Source organism: Rhinopithecus bieti, unplaced genomic scaffold (genome assembly GCF_001698545.2).
Source record: "Rhinopithecus bieti isolate Rb0 unplaced genomic scaffold, ASM169854v2 scaffold_9996, whole genome shotgun sequence".
NCBI lineage: Eukaryota > Metazoa > Chordata > Mammalia > Primates > Cercopithecidae > Rhinopithecus > Rhinopithecus bieti.
The window spans coordinates 1,858,318-1,876,452 of NW_016806973.1; positions in this window are offsets into that span (position 1 = coordinate 1,858,318).

An 18,135-nucleotide genomic window follows, 5' to 3' on the forward strand; every position below is an offset into this window, starting at 1 on the left:
CCCCCCCAACTTTTCCCGCGCGCGCGAAAATCCAGCCGGCGACCCGGGAAGGTGCAGACCAACTAGGCATGCGCCAGGTGATGTCAATCTGAAGAGACCAAGATTTACCTGGTCGCACCTGTGGAACGCCCCCTGACACGCCCGTGCCCCGCCTATTGCCCTCCCACTCCTAGAAAAGCCGCTCCGGAGGCACGCCACGGGCGGCTTTCCTCAGTCCTCCACTCCTGTCGGGATGTCAGGACTGTGGGAACTCCGTCCGAGAGCTGTATGGGTGACTCTGGGGGCCCCTTTTGTCAGGGGGCCAACAGACCTCTCCCTACCCACCTTCTTCCCTTGAAGCTAGGTGACCAAAATAAACTTGCAGTTTTGCTCCTACCCTTGCCTAGTCGCTGGTTCTTTTGTACCCGCTCTGGTGGTCTTAGAAAAACAAAACACTGTGTTCATAAATTTATTATTGTGACAGATATTTTGCTTTTCTTCCATTTGTAATAGTTATCTTTAAAGATATTTACTACTTAACAAATCACTTGGATTAAATTGATTTCTTTTTAAATTCTTTATAATTAATTTATTATGCGGTTATTTTTATAACCTTATTTAAGTGATTGATTCACTTATTTTTCTCTCTAGTAAAATAATAAAAGTATTTTAGGGCTGCAAATGTTCCTTTACTTTCAGCATTGGCCATGTCAGAAATATTATGTATAGTGCAATTATTTTACTTGGGCTTTTGAAAAGTCAGTAATTGCAGCTTAGTAAACTGTTAGGAAAGCAAACTACCTAGGAGAGTGTTTTGTTTGGCATTTAATTTCTCACTGATTAATTTATTTAAATGGCCTTTTCTTAATGGTTTCAAGTTTTATTGTTTTGTGAAATTTCATATACGGTAAAATTGATCTTTTTTTTTTTTTTTGATGTTTCATAGCTAGAAGACAAACCATCATTGAATTGCATGAAAGTTTTGTGGAGATGTATATACATGCACTCACACACAAACACATGCATTAGTGGATATATATACATCTACACGTGTTAATGTGTGTTTGTGTGTGTATACATATATATACAGACATGCATATTCTAATGACTTGATAAAATATTATTCAGATATTCTCGATTCTTGTTTATTAAATTTCTAAACAAATGAGTGAGAATACTATCTTAAAGTTCTCCTAATACTGTTACATTTTGCTTTTTTATTTTTTAATACCAGTATTCTTCATACATTTTATATAAAACACTGGATGCATTAACTGGATGCATAAGCAGTTATTACTAACATTTTTTTCTCTCCATGAATGTATCTAAATCTCTTTTACCAAGAGTGGTCATATTGTTTGCTTGGCTTTTTTATGCTATGTGCTAATGTTGTGTTTCTCCCTTCCTTGATGGGTAAGACCTGACTTACCACCAGATTGAAAGCTATTCATCTTCCTTGGACAACGAAGGTGATTTTCTGCTTCCTCTTGCTGGAATAGGAAGATAAAAAAATGGGAGGGAAGTAAAGCATCAAACTCCAACTAGAATAGCTGTCTAGAAATGTCAAGTTACTATATACATTTTCATTTCCCAAGTACAAGCAAATTCTGATATTACAAACCGAGAATTAGAGAAATCAAGAAGGTTCAGCACCCTAATAATAGAGTTCTGTAATCTGTGGGCTTTTTGGATAAAACAGTGACGTACAAGGAGTATGCACACAATATTTCTAATTTTATAATAATATTCATATGACATATTTTTTAAAGTACAATGTAGATCATTGAGAATTAACAAGTTTTGTTGTTGTTGTTGCTGTTTTTGAGACGGAGTCTCGCTCAGTCGCCCAGGCTGGAGTGCAGTGGCGCGATCTCAGCTCACTGTAAGCTCCACCTCCTGGGTTCATGCCATTCTCCTGCCTCAGTCTCCCGAGTAGCTGGGACTACAGGCGCCCGCCACCTTGCCCGGCTAATTTTTTGCATTTTTAGTAGAGTCGGGGTTTCACCGTGTTAGCCAGGATGGTCTCGATCTCCTGACCTCATAATCCACCTGCCTCGGCCTCCCAAAGTGCTGGGATTACAAGCGTGAGCCACCGCAAACGGCTGAACATCTTTACTATTTTGAGAGACACTGAAATACTAAGCTTTCAAAGCAATTATAAATGCATACGTTTCAAATAGTGTTATATAGTAGTTAATTCATTTTGATACTTGAAATGACATCAAAATGTAATTAAAGAAATAGTATGTCCAAAACACATTTTTTCTTTTAAATTTATTGGATTAAATGGAATAACCTGATTTATTACATTTCTTCCACAGATACTGAAAAAAATGTCTACATACTAAGTTCACAAATAGGATGTTTCTAAATTTTCCATTATATTGTATGTTCAATAATTGACTCTTTTATTAATAGAGAATGAAGTTTACAATAATCTATTATTTTGCCTTCAGTATAATTGGGTTCTATTAATCATAAACCTATATATTGTTTATGGAAAGAGATCTCTGATACTGATTTTGCAAAATAATGACAGTGAGATAAATCTGACATGGGAAATGTACGACAATGGAAGAAGTCTGATATAACTGGCCCTATCTTGCTTCTTGCCTCCAAGTTGCCCTTGTTCATGCCTGGGCATAGGTCAAGCTAGCTTTGGAAGGAATTTAGGTCATAGTTTAACTTTGAAAGAAAGATGGTAACAGCCTATTCTTGCAACAAACTCCCTCCTTGCTTGGTGATCAGACTGCGTATTTAAAATTAACAAATTATGCACAAGAATAGAAATTATGGCTCAGGAGTCATGCAGCCAGAGGCCACACCTTTCCTATGCTCACTAATTGCTCCTATAAATAACATCACTATTGTAAACCTGAGAATGGAGTTTGAGGTATTTTTCAGACCCTGCATTCTTGTGGACTAGCTGGCACCACTGAGACTAGAAACAGGCTCATCTGGTCTTGCGGCCCCATTCAGGAACTAAGTGCAAGAGGACAAGTTATTACTCCCTATGCTTTCATCCCAACCCAACAAATAAGGATTCTCTAATCACAACCCCCATCGCCAAATTATTATTAAAAATCCCTAGCCTCCAAATTTTCAGGGAGGCTAATTTGAGTAAAGATAAACTCCTGTCTTCTCACTTAATCGGCTGTATATTTATTACATTCTTTCTCTGTTGCAAAAGCCTGCTGTTCTCAGTACTTTAGCTTTTTGGGGCAGAGGGTAAGAGGAAATCTGGGCATTTATATCTCCTCATACAGTGCTTTCTTTCCAGGCTTAATTGAACATTGTAATCTCTGATACAATGATGGTTTTTTGTTTTTGTTTTTGTTTTTTTGAGACAGAGTTTCGCTCTGTCGCCCAGGCTGGAGTGCAGTGGCCGGATCTCAGCTCACTGCAAGCTCTGCCTCCCGGGTTTACATCATTCTCCTGCCTCAGCCTCCCAAGTAGCTGGGACTACAGGCGCCTGCCACCACGCCGGGCTAATCTTTTTTGGTTTTTTTTTTAGTAGAGACGGGGTTTCACCATGTTAGCCAGGATGGTCTGGATCTCCTGACCTCGTGATCCGCCCGTCTCGGCCTCCCAAAGTGCTGGGATTATAGGCTTGAGCCACCGCCCCCGGCCTGTAATGATGTTTTAAGAAATTATTTGTCCAAGAAAAAAATTCTGTAAATAATTGCTCTTGAAACAGCTGTTTTCTTACAGAAGTTACTCTTATTTGAAAGCCATTTTCTCATGAGATAATTATTTTTCCATTTTCGTTCACATTCATAGGGGGAAACTAAATCTATGTTATAATGTTCCAAAATCTCTAAGGAGAGGTAAAAATTTATAAAGTTTTGTGTGAATTAATAAAACAGATTTTGGGTTTTATTTCATTTGAGTGAAACCAACTGGATTTTACATTAACATGATAATTTTTATAGTTGTATCCTTTCTCAATCCTAGTACTACTCTTTTCACAATAAAATAGCAGTATTTTTAAATAGTAAGAATAATCCGTGATTTAAATATATCCTTCTGTTTATACTATAGGAAATGAATTTTTGAAAAGACTGGCCATAAGCAAAAACAAACAAACAGAAAAAAACCAACACACATACAGAGATAACTTTATTATTCATTCTAGAATGCAATCAATCTGTTTGCTTAGCTTAAATACTGATATTAAGGAGGTAAAGCTAAGACAAAATGCTACACGCTACATTTAGCACAATAGTAAACAGAGTAGTGGCAAATGTTATTTTGATTTTTTAAAGATATAGTAATGCTTTTCTTTCCATGTCTATTATTCAACCCCTCTGTAATGAACTCCTATATATGTCATATTGATTTTTTTGAAAAAATTAATACTTGCTTAAAATTTTATTGTTAATGTAGGATATTTTGGAATACATTTATTCTATTCATTAGCCTGCTTTTCTTAGAGTCCTTTTCTTTTGTAAACTGGCCAAAATTCCAAAATTCTTTTTGCAGCTATATGGTGGATGTTCTTCCTCCACGATACTTAACATATCTATCAGTTAAGCACATAACACTAGAATTAAATGTAATCATTTTAAAGACTCCCTGTCAACTTCACAATAGAGCAAGATTTAAAATGGGCATTTTATAAAGCAACATTTATAGAAATAGAGATTTTATTTGAATGCTATGTGTCTGCATATGTGTGTATTTTTGTGTATAGACATTGATAAAGCTCACTTAATAAAATCAGAATGATGGTAACTAATTCCTTCATACATTATCGTGCAGAAAATAAAAACATTTCAGAGCTCAGCCACTGATAATGATATTTGTATATCTGTTTTGTGAATGTTTCTATGTATATGGGCACAAATCTTTATATGTAAAATATTCTGAATAAAATACTTCTTTTCTTAACCTACTAAAATCAGGATTTCAATCACAATTTTATTTTCCAATGGGGTAAATGGGGTAAACGCGAATCTTAATTTACTTCAATGCTTACGTCCTATGGATCTTCTTTTCTTCTATTAAAATACCACTCAAATCTTTTAAGTTTAAGAGAAATTGTGTGTATTTTGGTGTGCCTACGTGTCTGTGGATATGTATATGCTTAGTAACATAATATTCCTGTCATATAGGTATAGAAAAGAACATTTCAATCATTGTCATTGTCAGAATAAATGACTCTCTTTTTAGATGAAGGGCTTTTCTTCTTCCAAGTTTTTTTTTTTTTTTTTTTGTTGTGTTTTGTTTTTTTTTTTTTTTTTTTTTTCAATCAGAACTGAGTTCCACGTTAACATAGCAGCAGGAAAATTAGCAAAGGGTCTTTTCAACCAGAAGCGTACACATCTAAGCTGAGTTGCAGCTCTAGACTTCTTCATTTTGTAGGTGGAGGCTGGGTTAATTGCTTTTAATTTGTTTGTCTAATTACCCTAAGTAGGCCCAATATTTGTCTGTGTCTTGCTTGTACCAGGGACCTGAAAACCTCAAGGCAAAATTTATTTCAACACATTATTTCTCTCTGCAATTCCTTGCCCTTTTATTCTCCTAATTGGCTACTGATAACTGCTTCTATAACCCTATAGGACCAAAGAACATGGAGACACATATTCAGTGATTTCCACTGTATTTTTTCTCTTCACATTAGAAGAACATCTTTGGTCTTCCAGCATATGGCTCCCTACCAGAAAAGTCATTTCCCATGGTGGTATCTACTTGTTACTTCTCTCTGAGGCCTCTTCCAACCACCCTATTTAACACTGACACCTACCCACCAACCTTCTACCTCTTTTTAAAAAATTTGCATAGCATTGATTGTTCTCTAGTAAGCCTTATTTTCACCTATTAATTATTTATTGTTTACCATTCATCTTCCCTCTCCGTATCTGAATTGAAGTTAAGAATTCTTTTCTAAAAATTTTATTCACTGTTAAATTCTAAGATCCCCCAAAATTCCCTGTCATACACGTAGACTCAATAAAATTTAAGTGTATTATTGAATGAATCATTCCGTATTTTGTTAAAAATCAAAGTGCTGTTATTTTACACCATCAACTTGTAGCTGTATTAAAAGATTATTGACTGCAGGGGAACTATGTCGCTAGCCTGGAAGTTACAGTTACAGCTTCCACCTTACAAGCTGAATGGATACAGCTCGCAGTGATTGCCAAATGTTAGAGAAGAGTTAAAAATGTGTAAAGCTTTATTCTCACTCCTGTAATGCCCTTTAAAATTATAGGAGTTACTTATTTTCTAAAGATATGTTACTTATTTTTGATAAGTTCAAAGGCAGCAAATAACATGACAATTTTTTAAAAAAAGTAAAAGGACAATATAACAGAATATGAGAAAAGATATTTTTTTCTCTTTGAAGCGTGCACCTGATCCTTTATATGCCATGACAGACATTTAAATATATAAACCAATTGCTTCCACTGAAAGAATAATTTTAGAAGCACTTTATTATGTAATTAAAAGAAGATGATCAAGACAAGCTTTTGAAATATTGATTGGGCAGCATTACGGTTAAATTTTACCCTAACCAGGAGGAAGAGGAATATGTAACCAGGTCCTAAATTAAGTGCTGCAAAAAAATCTGTGCTAGAATTTATTTCTTAGTATCACTGGAATTGTTAAAAAAAAAATACACTATTTTTTCTAGCTATATTACATTATTCTAAAAGTGCCACTCATTCTAATTTGGTTATTTTTTAATACTACATTTTCTTGTTAAGAATTTATTGTGATGATATAAACAATTAATTCCTTGTATTTCTGTAATTCCTGTGGAGTAAATGACAAAATGTTTTTTCCTCTCAGTTTTAGTTAAGATTCTTATCCGAAAAGTTAACTCACTAAATGATGTAACAGATAAATATGTTGCAAATTAGTTTCAGATACAAATCTCTGTAAATTATGAAACTAATATGATTTGTACCTTCTTTTTAATAGACATTTTTACAGCAGTTTTATGTTCACAGCAAAACTGAGCAGAAAATACAGAGACTTCCTGTATACTACCTGCTCTTACACATGCATAGACTCCATTATGAACATCCGCCACCAGAGTGGTCCGATTGTTACAATTGACGGACCTATACTGACACATCATTATCACTCAAAGTCCATAGTTAACAATAGGGTTCACTCTCCGTATCATATATTCTACGGGTTCGGAAAAAAAGTATAATGACATATAACTGCCATTGTGATATCATACAGAGTAGTTTAAACCTGCCTTAAAAATCCTTTGTATTCCACCTATTTATCCTTCCCTCTCACCTCCAACCCCTGACAACCACTGACCTTTTTACTGTCTCCATAGTTTTGCCTTAGAGTGTCAGATAGTTGGAATCACATAGCATGTGCCGTTTCAGATTGGCTCCTTTCACTTAGTAATGTGCATTTAAGTTACCTCCGTAACTTTTCATGGCTCGATAGCTCATTTCACTTTATTGTTCAATTATATTCCATTGTCGGGAGGTACCAGTTTATTTTTCTCGTCATCTACTAAAGGATATCTTGGTTGCTTTCAGGTTTTGTCAATTATGAATAAAGCTGTTGTAAACCTCTTTGTGTAGGTTTTTGTGTGGACGTAAGTTTTTAACTCATTTGGGTAAATACCGAGATGTGTGATTGCTAGATCACATGACAAGAGTAATTTTGCTTTATAAGAAACTGTCATGTTGAATTCCAAAGTCTCTACCATTTTGCCTTTGTGTCATCAATGAATGAGAGTTGTTGTTGCTTCACCACCCCACCAGTGTTTGGTGCTGTCAGTCTTCTGGATATTGGCCATTCTAAGAGGTATGTGGCTGTATCTCGTTGTCATTTAAATTTACATTTCCCTAATGACATATAAAGTGGAGCAACTTTTCATATGCTTATCTGTCTTTTGTGTATTTTCATTTGTGATGTGTCTGTTAAGGTCCTTGGCCCATTTTTAAATCAGGTTTTTAATTTACTTATTGTTGACTTTTAAGAGTTTTATTGCTGATTCAATTGTCAGAGCCCTGTATTGGTCTACTCATGGTTTCGATCTCTTCCTGATTCAGTCTTGGGAGAGTGTGTGCTTCCAGGAATTTATTCATTTCCTCTAGACGTTCTAATTTGTGTGCATAGACTTGTTCATAGTAGTCTTTGAGGATCTTAGGAAATTCTATGGGATCAGATGTAATGTCATTTTGTCGTTTCTGATTGTACTTATTTGGATCTTCTCTTTTGTCCTTGTTAAACTAGCCAGCAGTCTATCAATCTTTCCGTCAGGTTGCAACCCGAGCTGGGGTCCGAGGGGAGTCAGTGGATGGGTGGTGGGCAGCTGAAAAAACACTCGAGGAACCATAGGCAGGTGAGAAATGGCCTCCTCCAGAGTCAGCAGTAGAGTTATATTTTTCACAGACAACAGTGGCTCAAAGCCAGGTATGAGCTCACAAAAACAGGTTACATCAAAATGGCTACATAAATGTGATGACACAGTGCACGGGGTCTCGCACCTGCACTGTGTCATGCTGTACTGATGTCTGCCTCCACCTGCTCCTTACTGAAGCACACCCGTTTTCCTTACACTCTACTCCCTAGGCCAAGGGAGTTCTCCTAGTGGGGAGACTTGCCCACAGGGCAGAACCTTGGACCCAGAGGCCACAGCAGCAATACAGGGAGCAACAACTCACTAGTAATATTCCCACTATGGTGCTCATAATTATTAGGATACAGTATAGGCCAGAGCCCAGAGATGCCCACCATGTCTGTAAGAGTTCATCAGCAAGGCTCCCAACCACCTTGATTTTCTGGGAAACTCCTTGCAAAGCTACTGATACGTTTTGTTGGTTGCCATGAATGAAGGTAAAACATTGCACTCCCAAAAGAGCACAGGTGCCACCTTGGGCAGCAGTTAATATGTCTAGGGCCATCTGGTTCTGCAGTACCACCTTATTGGTTTGATCAGGCTCATCTGTCAACAAAATGAAGGCAACTACAGTGTAATTCAAGACTCCAGTAGTGTGCTCCGCAAGGGCCATAACTTGCATTTCTACAGTTATGACATCTGCTCCAAGGATGATTAATGCTAAGGTGTAGAGCCACCAGGAGCTCATCACACTTGCAAAAACAGGGAATGTAGCACCTCCCAGTTATGTGGGTGTCTAGGCAATGTTGGAATAACAGTGACAGGCACGTAAGGCCACCCCCTGGTACAGTGGTCAGTCCCGTTTGCTGGTAAATATGATGATCCCATGTCTCCACATACCTCTAAACTCCCAGGGGGCACAAAGTGCATTAGGGCCCAGCCTTGATGAGGCGGCCGATTCCACCATGCCTTTGCTGTGGTGCCATATGTTATATTGGTGAAGACTATGCGCGATGTTACCCCAATGTTGCTCTATCCATCACGGTACCTGTGGTGGGGGCACCAAGTGACCAGCCCCATCCATCATAGATGCTATACTATAGGTCCGCCAGGAGGCAGGCATGCCATGGGTTTTGTAGCACCTCCTATCCAAAGTTTGTTATGTTCCAAACATTGGCCATAGTACCCTAAGTCTCTAACCATGTCCAGTTTTCCACAGAAGCTGGATGTATGTGCAAGGGCTAGCTGTCCAGAGCTTCTGCTAGAAGGGCAGTGTAGATCCAACAGTTGGAAACACTGGTCACCTCAGTGTAGGTGTGGGTCCAGTCCACAATGCTGTTGGAGCATGTCAATCTATGGTTGAAACAACAACTGGCAGGCACAGGTACTGACAGGGGTATATCGTGTCCCTCAGGCAAAATACAGGCCAACTTTTCATCCTGGATAACAATGCAACTGCCAAGGGCTTCTGCCCTGGGTGATGGTACCATAACTTTTCAGCTCCCCATTGTTCCTTTGGGTCCTGTATTCATGCCAAAGTCACTAGGGAGCTCATAATAGGCCACACAGACAATACATATGTTCCCCAGAGAAGGGTTCCTTCTCTGGTTATTCCCCTATGAACAGTCAATTGTAGAGGTCATATATTAAATACCTAAAGAGTGACATGGAAATCTTACTGTAGGCACTCCCCCAAGGATCTATGATAGCCAACCATTGACAATGGGGGGCTATGTGGGTGCATAGCCAAAGCCAGGCTTTTTGTTCCCCTGCCTGTAGGCACAATGGGGCAGGCAACAACAGATTACCATTGGTCCTCATGCCTGGTCAGAAGAAGTCCTCCTTGGTGTGTATCTGTAACTGGATGGGGGCAGTGGCTCAGTGTCACAGTGACTCCACCAGGTCTGAGCCACCTTTCCATGGCCATTCATTCATGTTTTGGAGCACGAGGTCCAACCTTGAACTCCAGCCCCACAAAGACGGGGGAGTAACATGCAACTGTAACCCATTTTTCAGGAGTCCGTTATATTACTCAATCATGCCAGTGGGTTGTGAGTTATATGGAATATGGAACCTCCACTTTATGTCCATTCATTGCGCCCACTATTATACCTGCTGTCCGGTAAAACGTGTTCCACTATCACTTTCAGTGGTCAGGGGACGACCATATAAGGCACACAAGTGTTGCAGGGCCTGAATGGTATGCTGTTGTTCAGCCATCCTGCAAGGGTAGGCAAACAACAGACTGGTGGCCGTGTCTACAGTCTTCAGCACATGCATATGCCCCTGCGACCTTGGAAGTGGCCTGATGTAGTCTGTTTGCCACCTAGTCAAGGGCATCTGCCCTACTGTCATTTGTTGTGTAACACTGGGCAGCTGTCTCCACCTGGGGGTATGCTGGTGCACACACTGGACACTTCCGGCAGGCCTCCCAGATATCTTGCTTGGGCGTGGACAGATCCCAATGCTTCTTGACTTACTGCATTAGTTTACCCCTTGCACGACCCAAATTTTGGTGCAGCTATGGGGCTACATCTCATGTAAGCTCTGACTCCAACCATCGGACCGTGGCTAAGGCACCTGCCTTATTACCGGGGGCAGCCAAAGGCACATGGCCTGACACATGATAAATAGTTACATCCTTTTGGTGATTTATGGGTGATCCTTTGGTTATACCCATTTCCCATAGGTCTTGCCATATGGCCTGGCCCCAAATGGCCCGGTGGCCAACTAGCCAATTCTGTAACTTCCAGGTAGTTAACTGCAAGGTTAGGCCTCTATAAACTGCCCAGCTTTGGTGCAGATTACCATGGTGTCTCTTCCTTGGTGACCACCATCCACACTGCGCTAAGCTCAGCCCATTGGCTACTTTGTCCACACCCAGTATCAAACCATATGATATCACTACTAGGCTGGACCATGACAGTGGTCCAGGCAGCAGTAACACTCCAGCTGGACCCATTTGTATACCATGCCCCATTGGGAATGGAGGGATGCCCTTCTAAAGGGTGATGACTCAGGGTTTAAGGGTGCCTCAGGCTGATCCATGGCCTTACCATGCATCAGGACTACAGGTCCCCTAACTTCTTGTAATTCTGCTGCTAAGGGGCTCATACTCAGAGTACTCTGCTGTTCTAAGTGGGCACCCCACTTTGCTAGTTGGATGTCTGTGCCATCCCAGTCTGGGGGGTCATTGAATGTACCCACCCCACTATCGGGTAAGTCATCCACACAATGACTTCAGCCCATCCCATCACACTCTTACAAGCCTGAAGGGCAGCATATGAAACTGCAAATTCCTTCTCTATCACTGAATATCAGAGCTCCTCTCCCTTCCAAAGCTGGGACCAAAAGTCTACTGGGGTTCTAAAGTGCTCCATGGGCTGTCGTAGACCCCAGCCAAAATCGTCTGTGGTCACACGCTCATCAATTTCAAATGGGGGCCCCGAGTCAATTACTCATAGGGCCTGCGCTTGCTGTATGGCCCGCTCGGTTGTCAGAAAAACCATCTCAGCCTTATCAGCCCAATCCCAGGTAGCTCCTTTTTTTGGTCAACCAGTACAAGTGTTTTATCATCTAAGCCAAATGGGGCACGAATGCCTGCCAATATCCCAAGAGGCACACAAAAGTCTGTAGCTGCCTCATCGCTGTGGGCTGGCGATATGCCTGAATTTTATCGATGATGGCCTCTGGTATGGTCTTTGTCTTACTCAACCTGATAACTCCCAAGAATTTAGCAGACAATCAGGTCCTTGGACCTTGATTTGTTGACGGCCCAACTGCACACTGCCAAATGTTGTCACAAGAGGGATGCTGCCAATTCTAAATCTCCAAGAGAATCAGAAGTTAATGTAATATAATCAATATAATGGAATAGGTGGACCCCCTTTGGACATTTCCAGGTGGCTAAATCCATGGCAAGGAGACCATGACACATGACGGGGCTGTGCACGTAGCCCTGCGGCAACACTGTCAGTCTATTGTTGCCGGTCCCACAGGAAGGCAAACTGTTCCTGGCTCTCTGGAGCAATGTCAACTGAGAAGAATGCATTGGCCAAGTTCACCACATAGTGGTGCTGTTCTAATTCCATTGTCAAGTGGCCCATCAAATCCGTGATAGGAGGCACAGCTGCAACTAAAGGGGGTGTTGCTTTATTTAGTTCTCAATAATCCACCGTCATCCGCCAAGGTCCATCAGGCTTGCTGACTGGCCATATTGGAGAAGTGTAAGGGCTGTGCGTGCCACGCACTATCTCTTCATTAATTTATGAATAGTCTCAGTTATCTCTATTTGCCCACCTGACAAGCGGTATTGATAGGTGGAATTAACCCGTCAGGGTTGTGGCAGGACCTGGGGCGGGTGATGCATATGTCGGGGCAATACTGGCTTAACCACACATAGTTGGTGTCTGAATTATCCGGCTGTGGTTTGTGAAGCCAAGCCATGCAAAATATCCACCCCCAGAATGTATTCAGGTATGTGAGAGACATACAGTGTATAAGCAGGGAGCCAATCATCTCCCAAATTACTTGCACCAAATCTATATACGACTGCCATTTACTCAGTTTCTGGTATTTCTCCGGCATCGTTCCATACAGTTCGTATGGCCACCATCAGCCATTCATTTAGGGTGTGGTCACCTTGCCCCTGTGCTAACTGCCTGCTCATCTGCAATCGCTGATGCAGGGAGGGATGAGTCTTAATGGAGGCCAACTTTTCGGTTTCAGAGGTGGAGTAGACAATGCTGTTGGCTTCCTCATCCCATAGGTGCAGCATCCAGGCAGATAGGGGTTACCCCACGTGCTGCCAGCACAGTTTACCTAATTCCCGCAACGCAGTTGGGGTATAGGCACTGTGTGACATGTACTCTGTCATGGTAGGGGGTCCCTGAGCCTGCCTCTGTGGACCCAACGGTTGTTCATGCTCTATTTTCTGATGGACCACGAGGCGACCCCACAACAGGGGGACCTTCCTCCTTGGTATCAGACCAAGCGAGGGTCTCTGACTGGGATGGTGGACCCAGGCCCACAATAATGGCAGCCCCTAATTCCCATTCCAAGCTGTGTATCCAGGCCTCCAGGTTCTCTGCTTGTGCCTGGAGGTCCCTTATCTGCACTGCATCCCGCAGAGACTGAGCTTGTACTTCCCATAGCGCAGCCAAAAACATCCATCCAACTCCGCTGGCAAAGGCGCCGCTCCCTCTCAGTGTTCTGTGCCTCCCTCTCAGTGTTCTGTGCTTCCAGGTGCTTCAGCGCCTTCTCCCTGCTCCTGGGGGACCTGTCCACCAGGCCCATCCTAGCAGCAGGGCTGCCAGCGGGTACCACAACCCACGCTGGGGCCACATGGCTGACCAGGATCATCGGGGACTGAGGGCTCTCTCACCTTGGGATCCTGCCAACTACACCTATTGTCAGGTTTCAACCTGAGTTGGGGTCCAAGGGGAGTTGGTGGACAGGTGGCAGGTAGCTGAAAAAAACACTTGAGGGACCAGAGGTGGGACATGGCTTTATTCATCTCTCTCCCTCCTGCAGAGTCAGCAATGCAGTGATACTTTTCACAGACAACAGTGGCTCAAAGCCAGGTATGAGCTCACAGAAACGGGTTACATCAAAATGGCTCCATAAACATGATGACATAGCGCACAGGGTTGTGTGCCAGGCCCCAAAGCCTCTGTGTCGTGCTGCCCTGGATGTATGCCTCAGCCCACTCCTGACTGAAGCACAGCCATTTTCCTTACACTTTTTTTTTTTTTAATAACCAACTTTTGGTTTCATTCATCACCACTCTATTCACAATAGCAAAGGCATAGAATTAACCTAGGAGCCCATTAATGGTGGATTTGATAAAGCAAATGTAGTTCATATATACCATGGAATACAACATAGCCAGAAAAAGAATGAAACAATATCCTTTGCAGCACACCAACATGGATAGAGCAGGGGCCACACTCCTAAGCAAATTAATTCAGGAAGAAAAAAATCAAATATTCCATCTTCTCACTTTTAAGTGTGACCTAAACGTTGAGCACACATGGACACAAATAAGAAAATGGTAGACACCGTGGACTTCCAGAGGGTTGGAAATAGGGGAGTAGGTTGAAAAACTACTTATTGGGTACTATGTTTATTACTTGGGTGCAATTTACTCATGTAACAAATCTGCACATGTACCCCTGTATCTAAAATAAAAGTTGAAATTTTAAAAAAGGCACGTCTTCCAAAATTATATCCTAAAACAGTCTGACTTTGTAACCAAAAGTAAAATAGTTTAAATAAAAGTTATCAGTTTTTCAGTTATTTTTACGAATTATTAAAGCATGATCCTTAAAAAATATATTATGTAGAGTGATAGAATGTTTAAAGTCAGAGGATCATGCCCACTCACAAGCACTCACTCCATCTTCTAGTGAGAGTTATAATTAGCTTTCATAAAGCAAAATATCATGTTATATCATATAAATATGGATGATTATTATTTTAATTAAAATTTAAAATAAAAGAAGAATTTATTGTCTATTTTGGATAACAATCTTTATTTGATATGTCTTTTATAAATATTGTCTTTTCATTTGTGGATTGCCTTCTAATTCTCTTGATGGTGTCTTTCACACAGCAGAAATGTTTAATTTTAGTAAAGTCCAGCTTACCAATTCTTTGTTTCATGGATTATGCCTGGGGTGTTACAATCATAAAGTCTAAGATCATTTAGATATTTTTCTGTTATATTCTTAGGAGTTTTTAAACTTTGTGTTTAACTTTAGATATGTGATTTATTTTGAATTAAATTTTGTGAAGGTTCTATGTCTAAATTCATTTCTTTTCGCATGTAGATGTTCGGTTGTTCTAGCACTATTTGTTGGAAAAACTATCTTTGCCCTATTGTATTGTCTTTGCCCCTTTGTCATAGATCTGTTGACAATACTTACATGGGCCAATTTCTGGGCTCTTTATTCTCTTCCATTGATGTATTTGTCTATTCTTTTGTCAATACTGCACTGTCATGATTACTGTAGCTTTATAATACGTCTTTAAGTCAGTCATGGCAGTCCTCCAATTTTGTCCTTCTTCTTGACTGTTGTGTTGGCTTATTTCTCTCCATATAAGCTTTCCAAGAAGTGTGTCCATATCCACAAAATAACTAGGAATTTGGGTTAGGATTTCATTGAATCTATAGATCAAGCTGAGAATAACTGATACATTGACAATATTGGTCTTCCTGTCCAATATTGGTCTCCATTTATTTAGTCCTTTGATTTCTTTCATCAGAGTTTTGTAGTTTTTCTTGTATACGTCATATCTATATATAGCTATATATATCTATACAGATACCTAGATATCTATCTATATCTATCTATTTTGAAAAAATCTATCTATCTGTATCTATCTATATAAATATGATTTTATATAGCGATAGATAGATACATACATAGAGTTATACTTAAGTAGTTCTTTTTTATTACTAATCTGTTTTTAATTTCAAATTTCATTTGCTTATGTACCTTTTTTTAACCTTATATTTTTGTAATGCTTCTGAATGAAGGAGCTGAAGAAGAAATTGTATGAATATGCCTAACCCTATTTCCTACAGAGAGTGCCTTAAAACAGTTAGTGAGAAAAGAAAGAGAGAAAATGATTGTCAACTTCCTAGCTGCTGAGAGATGTCAAGTAATCCATCGATAAAGACTAGACGAGAGTCATCCAAGCCTGGGGTTTATAGCCACCAACATAAGGCAAACCCACCTCCTATTCACTGTGCACGTGGCGACACCAAAACTGAGAAGGAGGAGGTGGTACATCTCTTTTTCTGGTAGATCTTATACAACACATGGATCTCCTTTGAAACGAAAACGGTGGAAGTACATTCACTGTCTCCAACCCTGTTCTCCCATTTTTTTCTTAAACCATTTTTAATCAGGCACTCTCCTCTTTTCTTGTTTCATTTGTGGTACTCTCCTCATTTCTTCCGATTCCTGATTCCTGATCTTTCTCCACCCTTATGATATTATAACATCAATCCTCAAGTCTGTTATTTTTTCTGTCTTTACTCATAACCTCATTAATAGCTTCCTGCCTTGTGGTTTTAAATCATGTGTATAGCTAATTATTAAACTCTGACATCTAATTGCTTATCTGGCTTCACTTAAATATCCAGTAGACACCTAAAACTGAACAAATCCAGAGCTGAATTCTGAATCCCTCTCCCTGTATTTCTTTCATTATAAGACTTTTTTGTCTGAGGGACTCTCTATTTCTAGTTGCTCAGGCCACAACAGGGATTTCCTTTTTTAATTATTTCCTTCATCTCCCACAGGCAGTGTAGAAAGAAATTCTTTATGAAGGATCTATTTTGAAAAATACCCAAAATTTAGCCAATTCTTTATTGCCACAATCCTACTCTGAGCCAAGATAACCTCTCATCAGAAGTACTGCATGTGGCCATTCCGTTCACCACAGATCTGTTGGATCGGGTCCTTTAATACGGTTAGTTATTACATTTATATAATCACACCATTGTTCTCCTCAAAAGCCTCCAGTGCTTCCTGCTGCTGTTGGACTACAACTCAAAGTCCTTACAATGACCTCATTGCAGTTCTGATTTTATTCTTTCCAATTGCACCCCTTCTCTCACTCTTCTCCAGCCACACTACTCTTTTTTGTTCTTTCTAGACCATGCTACGTGCACACTCACGTACATGACAGCCTTTAATCTGGCTCGGTGCTCTGCATGAAATGCTCTTTCCTCTAGATATGACCTTCTTCAAGTCTTTATTCAAGTATTACTTTCTCAATTTCTTTCCCAAACCTTCACATATAAAATTTAAACTCTCGCTCTCTACCCTTCAGTACTGTTCTTTTTGTTTATTTCTCTCAAAGCACTTATCATATTAAAAAGCATGATGTACTTAAGTACAATATGCATGGTTTAGTTTACTCCTTCTCCAACTATAATGTGAAATTCAAGAAGGCAGAAATGTTTCCTTCATTTTTTTATCTGTTCAGGTACCAAAGACATACTGAATATTCAGTAAGTATATGTTGAATTAATCATTTAATCAATCGATATCTACTCATTTATATTCTTATAATATATTTATGAAACATTTATAAAAAGTAACTATATGGCCTACCATAGGAAAAATCTCAATAAATTTTACCTTAGGGAAAATCTCAATAAATTTTCAAAGCTAAGAACTATCAGATTCTCTGCTCATAATGAAAACTAAAAGCTGTCTCTTTAAAGTAGGAGAAAAAAAAATAAACTCCACAAATTAGGTCATTTTAAAAGTTTATCCAAAACAACTGTTTGGGGAGAATGAAAACTAAATAAAATAATGATAATAAAACCAATCCTTAAGTTCAGCACCCAGGGATTTTAGTAAGCATTAAATTTAATAAGTTAAAAGAGAAATGAACAGAGTTTAATAAATATAACTGCAGAAATAAGTTGTATTACAGAGGAAAATTAGATTTAACAAAGAAAGTAAGGAGTTAGATTTTTGAAAAATATAATTAAAAGATAATAAGCTGATATATGCAATAAAATCACATGAAGGTAAAGATGCAAATTTATAAATTGTTTATGAAAATAGAACAGAGAGAAAGCTGTAAATATCTAAAAGAATATTTTAATCAAATTTAAAACCTCTATGGAATTGATTTTATAAAATTCAGTGGCTGTCACTGACTCTCAAAGACATACATAAAATCTCAATAGACCAATTATTATAAAATAATTATAAAAGTTGTCAGTCTAAGTACCTAATAAAGATAATTCCCAGAAAATTTCACAGTTTAATTATCTAATCTAAAAAGAACAAATTATTGTAATAGTATTT